Source organism: Equus quagga, chromosome 4, assembly GCF_021613505.1.
Source record: "Equus quagga isolate Etosha38 chromosome 4, UCLA_HA_Equagga_1.0, whole genome shotgun sequence".
NCBI classification, from domain to species: Eukaryota; Metazoa; Chordata; class Mammalia; order Perissodactyla; family Equidae; genus Equus; species Equus quagga.
Window position 1 is genome coordinate 126299207 of NC_060270.1, and position 16402 is coordinate 126315608.

Genomic DNA, 16402 nt, shown 5'->3' on the forward strand with positions numbered 1-16402 from the left:
ATCAAGATGAAACCCACTCTAATGTCTCGTGTTGTAAAAAACTGTGCTGTATTATTTAGCCAATTATTTAGCACAAGGGACCCTTTCAAGTCAGATGGCCATTCTTCTTTCTAAGTAAAGGATAAAGGTAAGTGAATACAAATCTGAGTAAAAATAATACTAAGTTACCTGAAATAAGAGGCTATAGGTGAAGCTGAAGCTAATGGTAAGTTAATTCAGTCTCACAGACCTTAATATCCTGCCCATTGTACTATAAACTATAGTGCCTGAACATATGCACACTTTTGCTTTTTGCTTCTCAGATGGTGTGATGTTGAAAGAAAGGGCATAGACAGCACTATTATGTAAATAGAGTTGGTATACTACATTCAAATCAGACTCTTAAAAACACATGTGACTATCAAAACATCAAATTATGCACCTTAAATATATACAGCTTTTGTCAGTTAAACCTCAATAAAGCTGTTTGTTAAAAAAAATTCCATGAGTATTAATACTTAATACTGGTCTGAAGACCATAGGATATAAATCGTAAAAAGGGAAGCAACCCAGAGAATAAAACTCAGTGACTATGGTGACCTTTAATAGTTATTCTTTAAAGTGGAATATCATATAACTGCATCAAATCAACACGTATATCTTAAACCTACACAATGTTATACAGGCGGAGGCAGTCCTCCGTATCCACAAGTTCCACATCTGCAGATTCAACCAACCACGCATCAAAAGGCTCACGATGCATGCATCTGTACTGAGCATGTACAGACCTTTTTTCCATGTCATTATTCCCCAAACAATACAGTATAACAACTATTTACATAACATTTACATTGTGTTAGGTATTATAAGTAATCTAGAGATGACAAAATATATAGGAGGATGTGCATAGGTTATATGCAAATAGTACGCTATTTTATACATGGGGCTTGAGTATCTGCAGATTTTGGTATCCATGCGGATCCTGGAATCCCCCACCCCCATATCAAGCGGTGACTGTATGTCAATTATATCTCAAAAATATAAATAAATAAGAATGTTTTAAATAAATAAACATATTGGAATATGACAAAAATTACAGTCACTGGCCCCAAAGCCTAGTGGTTAAGTTTGGTGTGCTCTGCTTTGGTGGCCTGGGTTTGGGTCCCAGGCACAGACCTACCCCACTGATCAGCAGCCATGCCGTGGTGCTAACCCACATAAAAAAAAGTGGAAGGCAGGCCTGGATGTTAGCTCAGGGCCAATCTTCCTCAAGCAAAAAGAGGAAGATTGGCAACGGATGGTAGCTCAGGGCAAATCTTCCTCAGAAAAAAAAAAATTACTACAAAATCATGATTCATATATACTAATTTATCTTTTTACCACCAGCTTTATTCTAGATTATCTTTCTAAACACCAGATAGAAGCCATACAAGAGACAGTCACCATCTCTACTATTCCCTCAATCTCATGTAGACCTAAACCACAGTGGCATGTAGTGATGAAAGGCACTCCAGGTAAATCATGACATAATCATTTAACCACATTACCCTGAGTTATCCAGGAATATTTGTGAATCTATCAGGTGTCTTGATGTAATTAACTGGATTATTTATTCAACTGGTCCTCTTGACTTTGGTTGTAGAAACCCAGCCTGGAAACAATCAAAGGAAAGTGAAATAACTGAAGGTGTCCATGGTCTGAGTACTTTACAAGTTTAATTTTTACGACTACCGTAGTCATTTACCTGAAAATCAGCACAAATACATTCCCTTATTTGAAGTTTTGTTTATAAAATTTTCACTTCATGGCATTTATTCTTGTTTAGTGATACACTTCTTTCTGAAAGTCATTGGTATTTGTTTCAGCAGAAAATTACATTCACAAAATGCACAGGACAGATTCTGCTCACAGAATTACAGAAATATCCTTACATTTTATTGATTTTTATAAATCAACTCAATGCTAGGACATATGCATCCTAGTCAGCCAGAAATACAAGTTTAATTGCTCAGTTAGCCTTGTTCTACAGTATTGTGTAACGAATTAATGAAACAAGAAAATTATCTTTAGTTTCTCCTTAATATTTTCTCTGAGAAGTCCTAGAAATGAGAGTTAGAGTCTACTCCTAACTAGGAGGTGAGGTGCAAAGTAATTGCAAAAATTCAGATTAAAACTACCACTTAATTCCTTAACAACCATTCACTTCCTCCTAAAAATAGAATTATCTTAATGTAAAAAATAAAAATACAGTCTTTATAACCTCTTTATAAGATTGAATTTACTTGTGACAAAATTATTAGCCAATTATTTTTTCAAGTGGCTTTCATAAATGAAGTTACTAAAGCTTTACTGTTTATTTATGAAATCACTCAAGCAGACTAGAAAACCTAAAGAATGTCATAATAGTTTTCTATCCACTCCCTAACCACAGTTTGATGGAAACTTTAAAATGGCAAGTAGAGCACTAAGAATCTGTTTGTTTTAGATTTACAATTTAGGCTAAAAAAATAAAGAGGGAGTTCAACGTAAGGCATCAAATAGAAGAGAGCAATATGAAAGCTTCCCTCTTAATTTAGAAATATGTTTTCTTCTGACCTAATAGAAGAATGATGTATCAAATACTCCCAGGCCAAACTTCCAACAATATTTTTAAAAACATCCACGTGTCCCAACAAATAACACCATGTATTTCCATGTAACTGAGATCGTAGTGTCAAGACCAAAAGATGTATGATTTGAGAATAAAACAAATACTAAAACCAGAAGTAGGAAAATTTATTTTCATAAAATAGTATTATGTATCTAAAAAACAGAGAGCTACTGAAACACTTCCATCAGTGTCTAAAAGCTAGACAAAATAACACGAAATTTATTTTTTGAACCTAAGTTTCTCCACACACACTTTGAGCTTGGTTTTACTTTGTGAAGAAAATACTATCTAGATAATTAAATTATTTCTGTTACATTTAATATCCAGTTACAGTAAGCTGGCCATTAATAAAGGCCAAATTACCAATTACCAATTCAGCATTATAATTATACATCTATATTATAATTACAAAAATGCATAACATACATTTTTCACTAAAGCTTTGCTTCTTAATCTAGAAGCTAAATATCTGTGGACTTAAATGATTAAATATAAATATATTCAAAGAGGATTTTTTATGTTTATGTAACAAAGCAAAAATTATGTGAATATTACATGCAATTGCCTACATTTTTAGTCAACGGCTGTATTTTACTGATGTAGAAGGTAATTCACTAACTTTAAGAGCATCATCTATTATGATATCTAAAATTTTACTATGTAGAAAAAAGGTCATCTATTATCACCTTTATGTAACATAAATCAAAGTTTTATCATAAATCAAAACATGTATCAAAACTTTAAAACTATAACCACTCATTTTTAATTAAAGAAAGATTTTTCATTTATATTTCCAAACTCTTAGGCATGACTAAATCTAGTCTTACCCTTTCTTTCTATTCTCATCTATTCCTCCTCCCATGTGTCTGTAAGAAAACCATACTAGAGTCCTTCATGTTCCACAAACCCATCACACTAGTGCTCTTTCCATTCCGCTGCCTAGAGAAACTCCATCACTCAGAGAACTCCCCTCCATCATTCAACACCTAGCTCCATATTATCGCCTTTACCAAGTCCTCTTCAGTTCCCCAGAATTATGGGTTGGCTCTTCTGTGCTGCCAGAGATTTTTAATTTGTGCTTCTTTCTTAAATTATATTTAATATTCCTTAAGACCAGGATGTGTCTTAATCCTTTTTGAGCCTAGGGGAGTACCTGAGGTAGGCCCTTAACAAGTACTTTGAAAAAAGAAAAAGAAAGAGGGAGAGAAGAAAGAAAGAAGACAGAAAAGAAAGTAGCTAGACGTTACTTCTAATAACTCATCTTTTTTTCTGAAAATTACTGGAAGCACTAATTATGTGGTTAGAACTCTATAAACTATCACCAACATAATCCAAATACTGGAAGACTTTCAAATATAGAACTTTAACATTTGGCACCACAGCAGTGAGAATAAATCAGCAGTGGTACATAGGTTTTGTAAAAACATATGCCTTTATTACTGTTCGTCTTTTGGAAAACAAAAGTTCAAAGTTATTATTTAAAAGATATCAGTAAGATCTAGTTTAGTTTTAAGAAAACTTGTATTATTAGAGTAAATAGCTTCCTAATTAAAGACTAGTTAAACAAAGCTTATAGGGAAGGAAAGAAAGCCATATGGTTATTAAGGAAGGAGTTTAAAGCAGAATCTAACATTTGTTTGGGGCAACTGTTTCCCAGGAACAAATTGCTACACACTAATAGGGTCAAAGACACTAGATGGGTCTCCAGAGGCCCTTTTGTATTCAAAATGGCTTTCAAAATAAAGTGGGGGTGGAAGAGGCTAGGGAACTGTTCCTTCGTGCACCAAATGCATTCTCGGAGTACTAACATCTGTTTCAGTTTACATACTTTAAGTATGACTTTACACATGAAATTAAACTTGGGCACCATGCCTAAGAAGACTGTCTGCAAGAGAACTACATGTACCATCAACAGCTGGAGTTTGTATAGGTGCACATTGTACACAGCATGAAACGTTGTGAGCCACCAATGACACCAGTCTCAAAACCCAAATGTCAAAGAACGGCTCCTAATGCTCATGAAACTTTTATACTAGAGAGGGGGTAAGACAGAGGGAAGAGGAATCTGATTCCAAAATGATATGGAGGAGTTCTAGAATTTAAAAAGATGCTTTTGTAAATAAAGACAATTAAAGATCCAAAGATCTTTTTAAATTTCTTTATATTAAGAAATACCCACTCCATAATATTCCACCAGGATTACTTATTAGACATTTAAAATATATTTCAATGTGCCAGTAGAATAATTATAATTTCTGGTAGACTGAAGTATAATACAAAACCTGCAAAAAATAATGATGTACCTTTGCTGCCACCACATGGTATATCTGTATTTTTGCAGTCATAATTTCTGTTTTTAAATAATTTTCATACATAGTTCTGAAGTCATCATCATCAGCTTGGACCTCTGGTATGCAAATACTATTAAAAGCTTTGGAGTCATAGGATCTGTCCTCAGATACTTTACATATTAATAAATCATCAACCAATAAATAGTAACTATGAACCCACAATGCAGGAAGTATTGCACGATATCTACAAGAACAACATATTATCTTGCCCTCAAAGAGCATACATCTCTTAACACCAAAACACAGAAAAAACCAGGATTTTTGTGAGATAACTCATGAGGTATTATATAATTAGATGGCAATGAGTGGTAAAGAAAACTTTAAGTGCCCTGAGTGGAAAGTAGGAAGATACTTGAGAATGTTCGTGAAAGAGAACTGAGGAGTTTGGGGGCTCTTGGAAAGGATTTAGATATGCAGAATGAAAACAAGAGGGCATTTCAGGTAGAAGTAACATTAAATAAAGGTACACGTCTAGAATCTCCGTGGAATGCCAGGGGGACTTCACCGACAGTGAAGTTCATAGAGGTGAGAAAAAGAAGATACATTAGAAAGACAAGTCAGGACAATTTGTGGAAGTCCTTTACTGCCAGGCAAAGCAGCACAGATTTCAGCCTACAGATCACGGGGAGTCATTGTTCAACATATCATGCATTTTTTTCCCTTTGTGGATATAATCCCTCTGCCACATGAATGTCTACAAGTTTATATGAAAATAATCTATTTCCCAAACTGAGAATAATCTAGCAGCTCAGATCCTCCAATCCCTCACCCTGAGTAAGTAATCTGAGATTACAATGGCCTGAAATCAAAATCAACCAGTAAATCATGGCCAAATCTCCAGGGGAAAAAATTAACAAATAAATATTAAAAAGGATGATGACTGGGTCCAAGGAGATGTGAAACCTTCTTCCTAATATTTTAATCTTCTGTTCTGATAGGATAGGTGTGCACTGTAGGGAAGGCGAAGAATTTTAAGAAAGAAGAAATTTAGGCTCATAGGCCCCTTTCACAGCAGAGTGTAATACAGTGTGTGCTGGGGAGGGGCAGTGTCAAGTGAAGGAATGAAGGACTGGGACAACTGCAAGGCGACACTTAGATGTCCAGGTAAAACTAAAAACTCCGGCATTGGGTCTATTTGCTCAAAATGGTTGATATAAAAATTTAAAAATAAAATAGAAAGCTTATTGTGGGTCATATATTATTGGGTGCCATATTGATTTGTTCTTAAAAATGAAGTCACAGAGCACCAAGAATAAACGATCCCCAGAGTGACATTCAAATAACAGTTCCTCAATCTTCACATGTGTGAAACCATGGGAGAAACACACACAGCCTTCTCGAGAAAAAACAGAAATTCTCAAAGAAATATAGTAAAAAATCATCTTGTAAACGAAGACATTCTCTTAACATAATATGCACAGATGTTCCCGCTCACTAGAAAACAGCTCTTTACAGGAACATGCAAGGTAGCAATGGTTTCCCTTTATTCTCCTCCAGCTTTCAAAGCAGTTCCTGGGACCTAACAATGCCTTAGAATCTTTCCACTCGAGAGCCTTCCGCCCCTTAACAGCCACTCCTTAGCTACATGACACAGTAACGTTAGATATTATAGTCTTGTCTTTAATTCTTATATTTTGTAGATAAGTAAAACTCATAGGCAGAGCTTTCCCTGTATGATAGAAAAGCAACGTAAAGATCTATCCAAATATTAGGATTAAAAACTAAGGATCAACAAAAACAAAGGAATGATATTCCCTTCCATTAATAAAAAGCATTGGCGGAATATAATGGAAAGAACTCTAAAGTGGGTTTATCTTGTTATTCTTGTTCTAGCCTCTTTAGATAAAAGCTTAATTAATTTTCAGTCTTTTTGCTTCTAATAAATGCCATTTAAAGATATAAATTTTCCTCTGAATATTGCTTTCTTTGCAGTTCTGGTAAGTTAGTGCTCTCATCCTTTATTTCTAATAGTGCTATGTTTTATTTTGATTATATTTTAACTTCAGTTATTTGGGGAAAAAAATGTTTAATTTCCAAATGGATAATTTGGTTTTGTTTCCTTTATTGTTCTCTTGGAAATTATTTTGTTTTTAATTTCTAATTTTATTGAACTGTGGTCAGTAAATAGGGCCTGCATGATGTATGCTTTTGGGAATTTGTTTAAATAGTCTTTATGATCTAAATGATAGTCTGTTTTTGTGACTATTACAGTATGTGCTTGGGGGAAAAAGTATGATGTCTGTGGCTATGTATGTAAATTAGACCAATATGGCTAATTGTGTCATTGACATATGTTTACTTTGTCCATTCAATAAGTTGATTTGTGATGGCCAATTTCACCTTTAATTTCTATCAGTCTTTTTTTTGTAGTTTGAAGGTATTTTATTAAATCAAAAAATGTTCAAGATTCATATCTTCTTAATGGAATGTATCTTTTAACAATATAAAAGTATCTCTTTGTTCCTTTAAAAGACTTTTTCCATAAATTATACTGATTCAAATATTGCTAAACTGGGGGGCCAGCCCCATGGCCAAGTGGTGAAGTTCACACGCTCTGCTTCAGCAGCCCAGGGTTTTGCTGGCTCGGATCCTGGGCGCAGTGAGGCGGCATCCCACATAGCACAACCAGAAGGACCTACAACTAGAATATACAACTATGTACTGGGGGGCTTTGGGGAAAAGAAGAAAAAAAAAAGACTAGCAACAGATGTTAGCTCAGGTGCCAATCTTTAAAAATATATATTGCTAAACCTACATTTCTGTAGCGACTGGCCATGCTGTTACAAAGACAGAAAACCTATTCCTTCGGGCTTTCCTGTTCCAAGTCTCCATCAAGCCCAGCTATACTTCCTACAATTTGATTCCATAAGATTTCCCGAACTCCTTGTCCCTAACCCCTTTTCAATTAAGGACATTAATTGAGGACATTTCTGTTTTGTACAATAAAATGATCACTAAAACAATATTTTATAAGTAAACATTGTTTGCACTTTACAAGTAAACACTGTTTGCGTTTGTACTTTATTTTTTTAATTTATTTTTTAATGAGAAAGATTGGCCCTGAGCTAACATCCATGCCAATCTTCCTCTATTTTGTATGTGGGACGCTGCCACAGCATGGTTTGATGAGCGGTGTGTAGGAATCCTACGCCCAGGAATCAAACCAGCAAAACCCTGGGCCACTGAAGCGGAGCATGCAAAGTTTACTCGGCCACAGGGCCAGCCCCTCTTGTGATGTTTCTAAAGTATTAATATTCTTCACTTCAATATACAAACATGGTCCATCACAGACCTACTGAATTAGGATATTCTTCCCTGATCTCTCTTCTACTCACAAATAACCTCACCTTAAGAAACATAACTTGCAACTTTAGAATCCAAATTCTTGTGGCCTTCAGTTTCAGCTTCTGTATCCCACATTCCTACGTGGGAGAATCTGATTGGCTCCCTGGTTCAGATGCCCTCCCCAATTATCTGTGCCTTGGAGGAATCTCTCTGAGGCAGGAGTTTTATAGCTCCTCCCCATCTAGATGCAATTTATCAATCAGGGGTCATTTTACCAAAGGCAATATTGCCTGTAACACAGTTGACATTCTATCTTTATCTGGTTTCTAACAGAACAGAGATGGAACGTTAACTAAGGTCACATTCCTATGTAGAATAAGAAAGGATTTCATTAATCTTTTACCCACACTCTGCACAATGCGGTCTTCAATGTTCTTAACTGGCATTGACAGATTTGATTTGAAGTTGCTCTCAAACAAGTAAAACGGGCTAAAGCGTAAGTGTAGTCAGGTGTATTCCTCACCCCTGAACTGTACCCACCTCGCTATCTCCTGTCCAGGGAACATATTGATTGCCCAGAAATATCCCAATGTGCACGGAACCCTTAAGTCCCATAGGAAAGGAATTTCTTCCTATCTACAAATGGATATTGAGATATAGATACTCACATAATGGAATGATTCAAAAGAAGGGGTGCGGAACAAAGAAAGCCAGACTGACAGGAAATTCTGCCGCACCTGAGAGAAAAGATCTCCAGGACCCATAAAGATTTTAGGGCCAGAGAGTCAGGAGAACAGTGGTTCCCAGTACCGTTTCAAGCTGTTCTTAACAGCATACCTACTGAGCCTTCAAAAGTGCTTGTGTAGTGAAATGAAAAGATTGCATTGCTACAAGCTCATATAATGCTGTCGGGGATTTCTAAAAAAACAGAAGACTCTTCTCTATTGGATGGAGAGACAAGAAAACATCAACAGAGCAGCAGTGACTAGAGCAGAGGGGCAGCTATAGTGCTGGCAGAGGCTCTGATAACACAATCTCAACACCTGTATATTGCCTTGACAAAAAGTAACCTCAACAGGAACATACAGGCTGGTGAGACCAGAACATTCCATAATGGGGAGGAAAACTTCTGGAAAAAAATAAGACCTCCTCTGTGACGATGTAGATTCAGACACTGTATTTTCCAAAGATGGCTACAACGTCTCCCATCCTAGTCACTTCTACAATGTGATGGTACCACTTCCCCTGGTTTTTTTTTTTTTTTTTGAGGAAGATTAGCCCTGAGCTAACTACTGCCAATCCTCCTCTCTTTATTGAGGAAGACTGGCCCTGAGCTAACATTCATGTCCATCTTCCTCTACTTTATACGTGGGATGCATACCATAGCATGGCTTTTGCCAAGCGGTGCCATGTTGGCACCTGGGATCTGAATCAGCGAACCCCAGGCCTCCGAGAAGCAGAACGTGAGAACTTAACCGTTGAGCCACCTGGGCCTGCCCCAACTGCTTCCCCTGTTGAGAGGTGAGTCCATGTCCCCTTCACTTGAAACTGGGCAGGCTTGTGACTGCTTTGAAGTCTTCAACTCTAACAATGGATTCATCTATTTCTCTTTGCAGTTCTGTCAGTTTTTGCCTCACATTTCTTTTTTTTTAAAGATTGGCACCTGAGCTAACATCTGTTGCCAATCTTCTTTTTTTTTTTTTCCTGCTTTTTCTCCCCAAAGCCCCCTGGCACATAGTTGTATAGTTTTAGTTGTGGGTCCTTCTAGTTGTGGCATGTGGGACACCACCCCAGCATGGCCTGATGAGCGGTGCCATGTCCGCACCCAGGATCCAAACCAGTGAAACCCCAGACCACTGAAGCAGAGCGCATGAACTCAACCCCTCGGCCATGGGGCCGGCCCCCAGCCTCACGTATCTTGAGTCTCTGTTGTTAGGCGCATACACATTAAGGATAGTTGTCTTCCTGGAGAAGTGAGCTCTTTATCATTATGTAATGCCCCTCTTTATCTCATAATTTTTCTTACATAAGGTCTCAGCCATGCAATTTTTTCACTTGTATTCACTTGTATTTCACTGTTATTATACAGGAGCCCTACTGATGTGGTGGTAAAGAGTGGGGAAGGGGAAGTGTTCTACAGTCCTATGATTAGGTCTCAGTCTTTCAGTGAATCTAGTCCCCAAGGCTGTGACTTTCACAAATGCTTCTCAGATTTTTCCCCCTTAGGTGAGACAAGAAGGCTAGAGAGGGTAGAGTTGGGTATTTCCCTTGCCCACTGTCAGTTAGACTCTGGTAAAATAGCTGTCAAAGGCAGCCCTTTTTAAGAAGAATAGAATAGTCTGGGCATATTTCAAAATGGCTACTTTTTCAGTCCTCTTGCTGAAAGCATGGGGGAATTTTTCTCCCATCTTCACTGTGAGAACCTGGTAGGGTTCCTGGAGGTAAACACATAAAACTGTGGGGGTACTCCTGAGACTGGGTCCCTTGGAGTTTTCAACTCAGCCTTGTTCACGCTGAGCCTTCAGTAATTCGTCAATTACAGTTTAAGTTTTCTTTCCCCAGCACTGACTCCAGCAGTGGCAACTTCTGCCCTTGGGCATCTGCTCGGATAAGCTGTGATTCTATCTGCCTGTCTCCAGTTTTGGGAGCAGGGCTGGTGTTACTGGTGTTACTCCCTGTGATCTCAATTCTTTGATGGATCTAATAAGAGTTGTTGATTTTCAGTTGGTTCAGCATTTTCTTGTTGTGAGGATGAGGGTAATGACTTCCAAGATCACGCGATAGACCAGAACCGTGATTACTTTGACATGGAACTGTGACTACTTTGATGACTTTTGACACTATATCATAAAAGGCCATTAAGCTTCTGCTTGGTTCTCTGGAGACATTCTCTCTAAGGGTTGTCAGCCACCACGTAAAAATTCCAGCTACCCTGAGATAACCATGTTGAAGAGGCTAGATTTGGGTGCTCTGGTTGATAACCCCAGCTAAGCTTGCAGCTAACAGTCAGCATCAATTGCCAACCATTCTGGATGTCCAGTCGAGTCAAGCGTTTGGAAAACTGCAGCCCAGCCAACATAAGATTACAGCTGCATGCGAGACACCAAGTGAGAACTGTGCAGCCAAGTCTTTCCTGAATTTCTGACCCAAAAAATTGTGAATAAAAACTGTGTTTGTTTTATACCACTAAGTTTTGGGGTAATTTGTTACATAGCAGTAGTAACAAGATAACAGATTTATGAAATATTACTATACATGTGACGATTCATCTTCAGTGTGTCATACTCCTTTACCATGGAAATGACCAAGAGCAAACCGACTAAAAGACTTCCATTTTTATGGAATTCATTCAAAGTAACTTCAAGCCTGCTCAATAAGAAGCTATGATAGTTCAACCAGTAGTTAATCCCTGGGTCCCTAAATGAATGTATACCAACATGAAATGAACTTCTGAAAATATACAGCACCCTTAAAGGGCAGTCTCCCAAATGCCCATCTCAGATGTGGCAATGGGGAACAATGAACAAGGTAGATATTCCCAGAATGCAGAACTAGAACCAAAGGAATTAGGTCCAAACCTCACTCAGGTCAAGCAACTCAGATTAAGCATAAATCAAGCATATAGAAACGAGAGAGAAGTTTGCAAGCATGGGGGCTTCCTGAGAAATGCAGGGCCTAAGATGTGTGTCAGATAAGCCTCAAGTTTACTTAAAAGTTCTGAACAACAACAAAAATTGTTAAAGACGTAACTTTTAAGGGACTTGACTAATTACAAAAACTTCCTTGTCACTGAATGAGAAACATCCCTAAATGGCCTGTTGACTAAAATATCAAGGGTGTGTAGGTATTAAGTCATGTCAGTAGAAATAACAACCAGGACCCAGCCTATGGAAACAATGACAATTGACGGTGAATTAAGGCGCCATCAATTACCAGATGCCATTGACTGTAAGACATATCCCAACACCAGAGATGTGAAAATGATTCCTAACTATGATGAAATACTGCAGTGGTTTTTAATAAGGAGGTATCACCCATAATCTGATTTTAGCCAGCTGGTTTACCTCTAACATTTTTAAAGGAATGGGCTTGAGAGAGACCTGTGATACTACCCTTGTTGTCTGACCCAATCTAATCTTGCCACATATTCATCTTCTGCCTTTCTGACCCTCCTGTCTCACTAACCAATTGGAGTAAGGAATCCAGCTTTTCCATCTTTCCCTCTCAGCTTTCAGTTGAGCTAAATTTTATCTGAGTTAATCTTTTTCTTACAGAACTTTGCTTAGGCTGAAAAATCTAAGCAATATTCTCCTACCATTTGATTTAATTTTTTCACCTTGGTCAGTACATAGTCTGATTCTCAAGCAACAATAGTTTAACCAAATTTGAAAATACTCTGAAGTTTATATTCCACCATGAAATATCTATTGATCATTGTACTATTGGTTTTATAAAACTATTATTATTGGATATAAGCTCCTCTCCTAGAAAAACCCCAACTCCACCATTTTACCCTTGATCGACTCATAATATTTTTATAGTTGTTTGAATCAGGAAAAACTAAAGTCCATGTGTTGTAATTGGTTGACACGTCTTAAGATTCATTTAAGCCCCGGGTCCACCATTCCTCTTTTTTAAATTTCCTTGCAATTTATTTACTAAGGAAATCAGGTTGTTTGCCTTACAGATTGTTCCTCAGTCTGATTTTGCCAATCATATCCTTGTAATATCATCATCTTTCTCTATCCCTTGTATTTTTTGAAAATTGGTAAGCGATCTAGAAACTTGATCACAGTCAGTTTTTATACTATTTTCTTCAAAATTAATTTAGAGACTTCACAGGAGGCACATAATGTCTGGGTGTTCCTTTGTGATGTTAGCAGCCATTAACAATGCGTTAACTCAGTACGGGTTGTAAAATGGTGACATTATAATTCTCTCAGTAACTCTTTACCTACTGTTTAGAATACTTATATGAAGAGAAAGTTCCCTCTCTCAACTACTTGGTTATCCCAAGGTACAATTCATATAGGAAAGGCAGAATAAATGCCTGATTCTTAATTTCTTTTTTTAAGTAAGTTTTTTGAAGTAATAACTTCATTTCCTAGTGCCCTCCAAAGATGACCAGTGACTTTGTATCATTATGAATTCATAGCTTCAAGCATAACATATATGTTTCAATCCATTGCAATTATTATTCTTTTTAATACTCAAAATGTCTCAACTCAGTGAGACCCTCTTCAAGTTGGTTCCTGAGTCCGTTTGACTCAACTCCAGGAGTCTTTGATAGCTCTCTTGCTTTCTGGTATGATAAAATGTCTTGTACATCTGTGTTATCAGACCAGTAAAATCAGCCATTTCTACAAGGAGCTTTGTTTCCTTTTAGTGGAAAATGGAATTTAGAAGCAACATCTGGGTGCCAAGAGTACTCACTGCTACCAGGTTAGTGACAAAATATATTTTAAAAAAATAAAACACATCATAAATTCATAATGACACTCTAATTCAAATTCAAAACTATCTTCAGATGTTTCCAATGTGCAGAAGGAAAGAACCAGTAAGCCAGGCCTAGCTAGTTTCCAAACACAAGAGGATTTTTAAACTAGTCTTTCAATTTTAGAATCACCTGGGAAGCTTTTAAAACCCTGATGCCCAAAAAGAAAGATCTCAAATCAATAACCTAACTTTACACCTTAAGGAACTAGAAAAAGAAGAGCAAACTAAACTCAAAGCTAATTGACAAAAAAGGAAATAATAAAGATTAGAGTGGAGATAAGAAAAATAGAAAAATAGAATCAATGAAACCAAAAGTTGATTCTTTGAAAAGATCAAAAAATGTTTTATTGACAAACTTTTAGGTAAACTAAGAAAAAGAGAGAGATGATACAAATAACTAAGACCAGAAATGAAAGTGGGGACATTTCTACCAGTTTTAAAGAAACAAAAAGGATTATAAGAGAATAGTATGAAGAGTTATAAGCAAATAAATTAGATAACCTAGATGAAGTGGACAAATTCCTAGAAACTCATGAATTACTAAAACTGATTGAAGAAGAAATAAAACATTCCAACAGACTTATAAGGAGTAAAGAGATTGAATCAGCAATCACAAACCTCCCAGCAAAGAAAAGTCCAGGGCCAGATGGTTTCACTGGTGAATTCTACCAAATATTAAAGAATTAACACCAATCCTTCACAATCTCCCCAAAAAAACAGATGAGGGAACAATTTCTAACTCATTATATTAGGCCAGCATTACCCTAATATCAAAGCCAAAGATACACAGAAAATGAAACTATAGACTAATATTCCTTATGAACTATAGGTACAAAAATCCTCAACAAAATACTAGCAAATCAAATCCAACAGCATATTGAAAGGATTATACACTATAATCAAGTGAGATTTATCCTAGAAATGAACGAGGGTGCTTCAAAATATGAGAATCAATGAATTTAATATACTACATTAATAGAATGAAGGGAAAAATCCCACAAAATCATCTCAATTAACACAGAAAAGTCATTTGACAAAATCCAACATCCTTGCATGATTAAGACACTCTGCACACTAGGAATAGAAGAGAATTTCCTCAACATGATAAAGGGCACTTGTGAAAAACGCACAGCTAACATCATACTCAATAGTGAAAGATTGAAAACTTTCCCCCTAAGATCAGAAATAAGACACGGATGTCCACTTTCACCACTGCTATTCAGCATTGTACTGGAAGTTCTAGCCAGATCAATTAGGCAAGGAAAAGAAATAAAAGGCATCCAAATTGGAAAAGAAGTAGTAAATATCTATTCACAGATGACATGATCTGATATATAAAAAATCCTTGGGGCTGGCCCCATGGCCGAGTGGTTAAGTTCGCGCGCTCCGCTGCAGGCGGCCCAGTGTTTCGTTGGTTCGAATCCTGGGCGCGGACATGACACTGCTCATCAAACCATGCTGAGGCGGCGTCCCACATGCCACAACTAGAAGGACCCACAACGAAGAATATACAACTATGTACCAGGGGGGCTTTGGGGAGAAAAAGGAAAAAATAAAATCTTTAAAAAAAAAAAAAAATCCTAAAGAACACACAACAAAAAACTACCAGAGCTAATAAACAAATTCAGCAAAGTTGCAGGATACAAGATCAACACACAAAAATCAGTTTTATTTCTATACACTAGTAGTGATGGGGGGATAGGAAGTGACTGCTTAATGGTAAAAGGTTTCCTCTTGCGGTGACGAAAACGTTCTGGAAATAGAGTGGTGGTTACACAACACTGTGAATGTACACAATGACCCTAATAAAAACTTCGTTATGTGTATTTCGCAACAATTTTTAAAACATGATGCCTAGGTGACACCACAGACAAATTACATCAGAATTTCTGGGGCAGGACTAGGTTTCATTATTTTCTAAAGCACCCCAGGTGGTTCCTAAGTATAGCTAAGTAACTACTTTTTTATATATAGTAAGGAGAATTTAGTAAAGAGTTTGGTATAAGTAGCTAGAATATCTCTTGGGAACATAACTGGCATAAAGTATGTATTAAGGCCAGGTGCTTTATAGTGTTTTCTGGTTTTTGTTTTATAGATTGGCACCTGAGCTAATATCTATTGCCAATCTTCTTTTTTTTTTTTCTTTTTTCTTCTTCTCCCCAAAGTCCCCCAGTACATAGTTGTATATTCTAGTTGTAGGCCCTTCTGGTTCTGCTGTGTGGGACGCTGCCTCAGCATGGCTTGATGAGCAGTGCTAGGTCCATACCCAGGATCCAAACCAGCAAACCCTGGGCCAAAGAAGCAGAAAGCACGAACTTACCCACTTCTCCATGGGGCTGGCCCCTAAAAATACAGTGTTTTGTATAAGCTGATTTTTATGTGGGTAGGGCTTGAGAGTCTACTTTATGGCTTATTTTGCACAATTGTCATTAAAATGTGGGGTTTTTTTACCTTTATGAAGTTATTCCTTATTGCCTAGTCTCTCAAATTGAAATCTGAAAGTTTAATTAATTTTTTAATTTTGAGATGTCATTTTGATAATATGAGGAAAAAATTTACCAGGGCAACAAGAAGACTTCTCTTTTGTAGTGATACTTCCCAATTGAATGATATCTTCAGTTTGTAAAAATAAAATAATATT

At 36.9% G+C, this 16402-nt stretch overlaps 1 protein-coding gene across 1 annotated transcript in view; it reads right to left on the reverse strand.

Annotated features, from left to right (window-relative positions):
* Positions 1 to 16402, reverse strand: part of LOC124238016 (collagen alpha-2(V) chain-like) — a 400620-nt gene that overhangs the window by 377707 nt on the left and 6511 nt on the right. The window contains exon 2 of the mRNA XM_046658382.1: positions 1527 to 1630. The gene's annotated coding sequence lies outside the window, so the exon portion shown is untranslated. The remainder of the gene's footprint in view (positions 1 to 1526; positions 1631 to 16402) is intronic.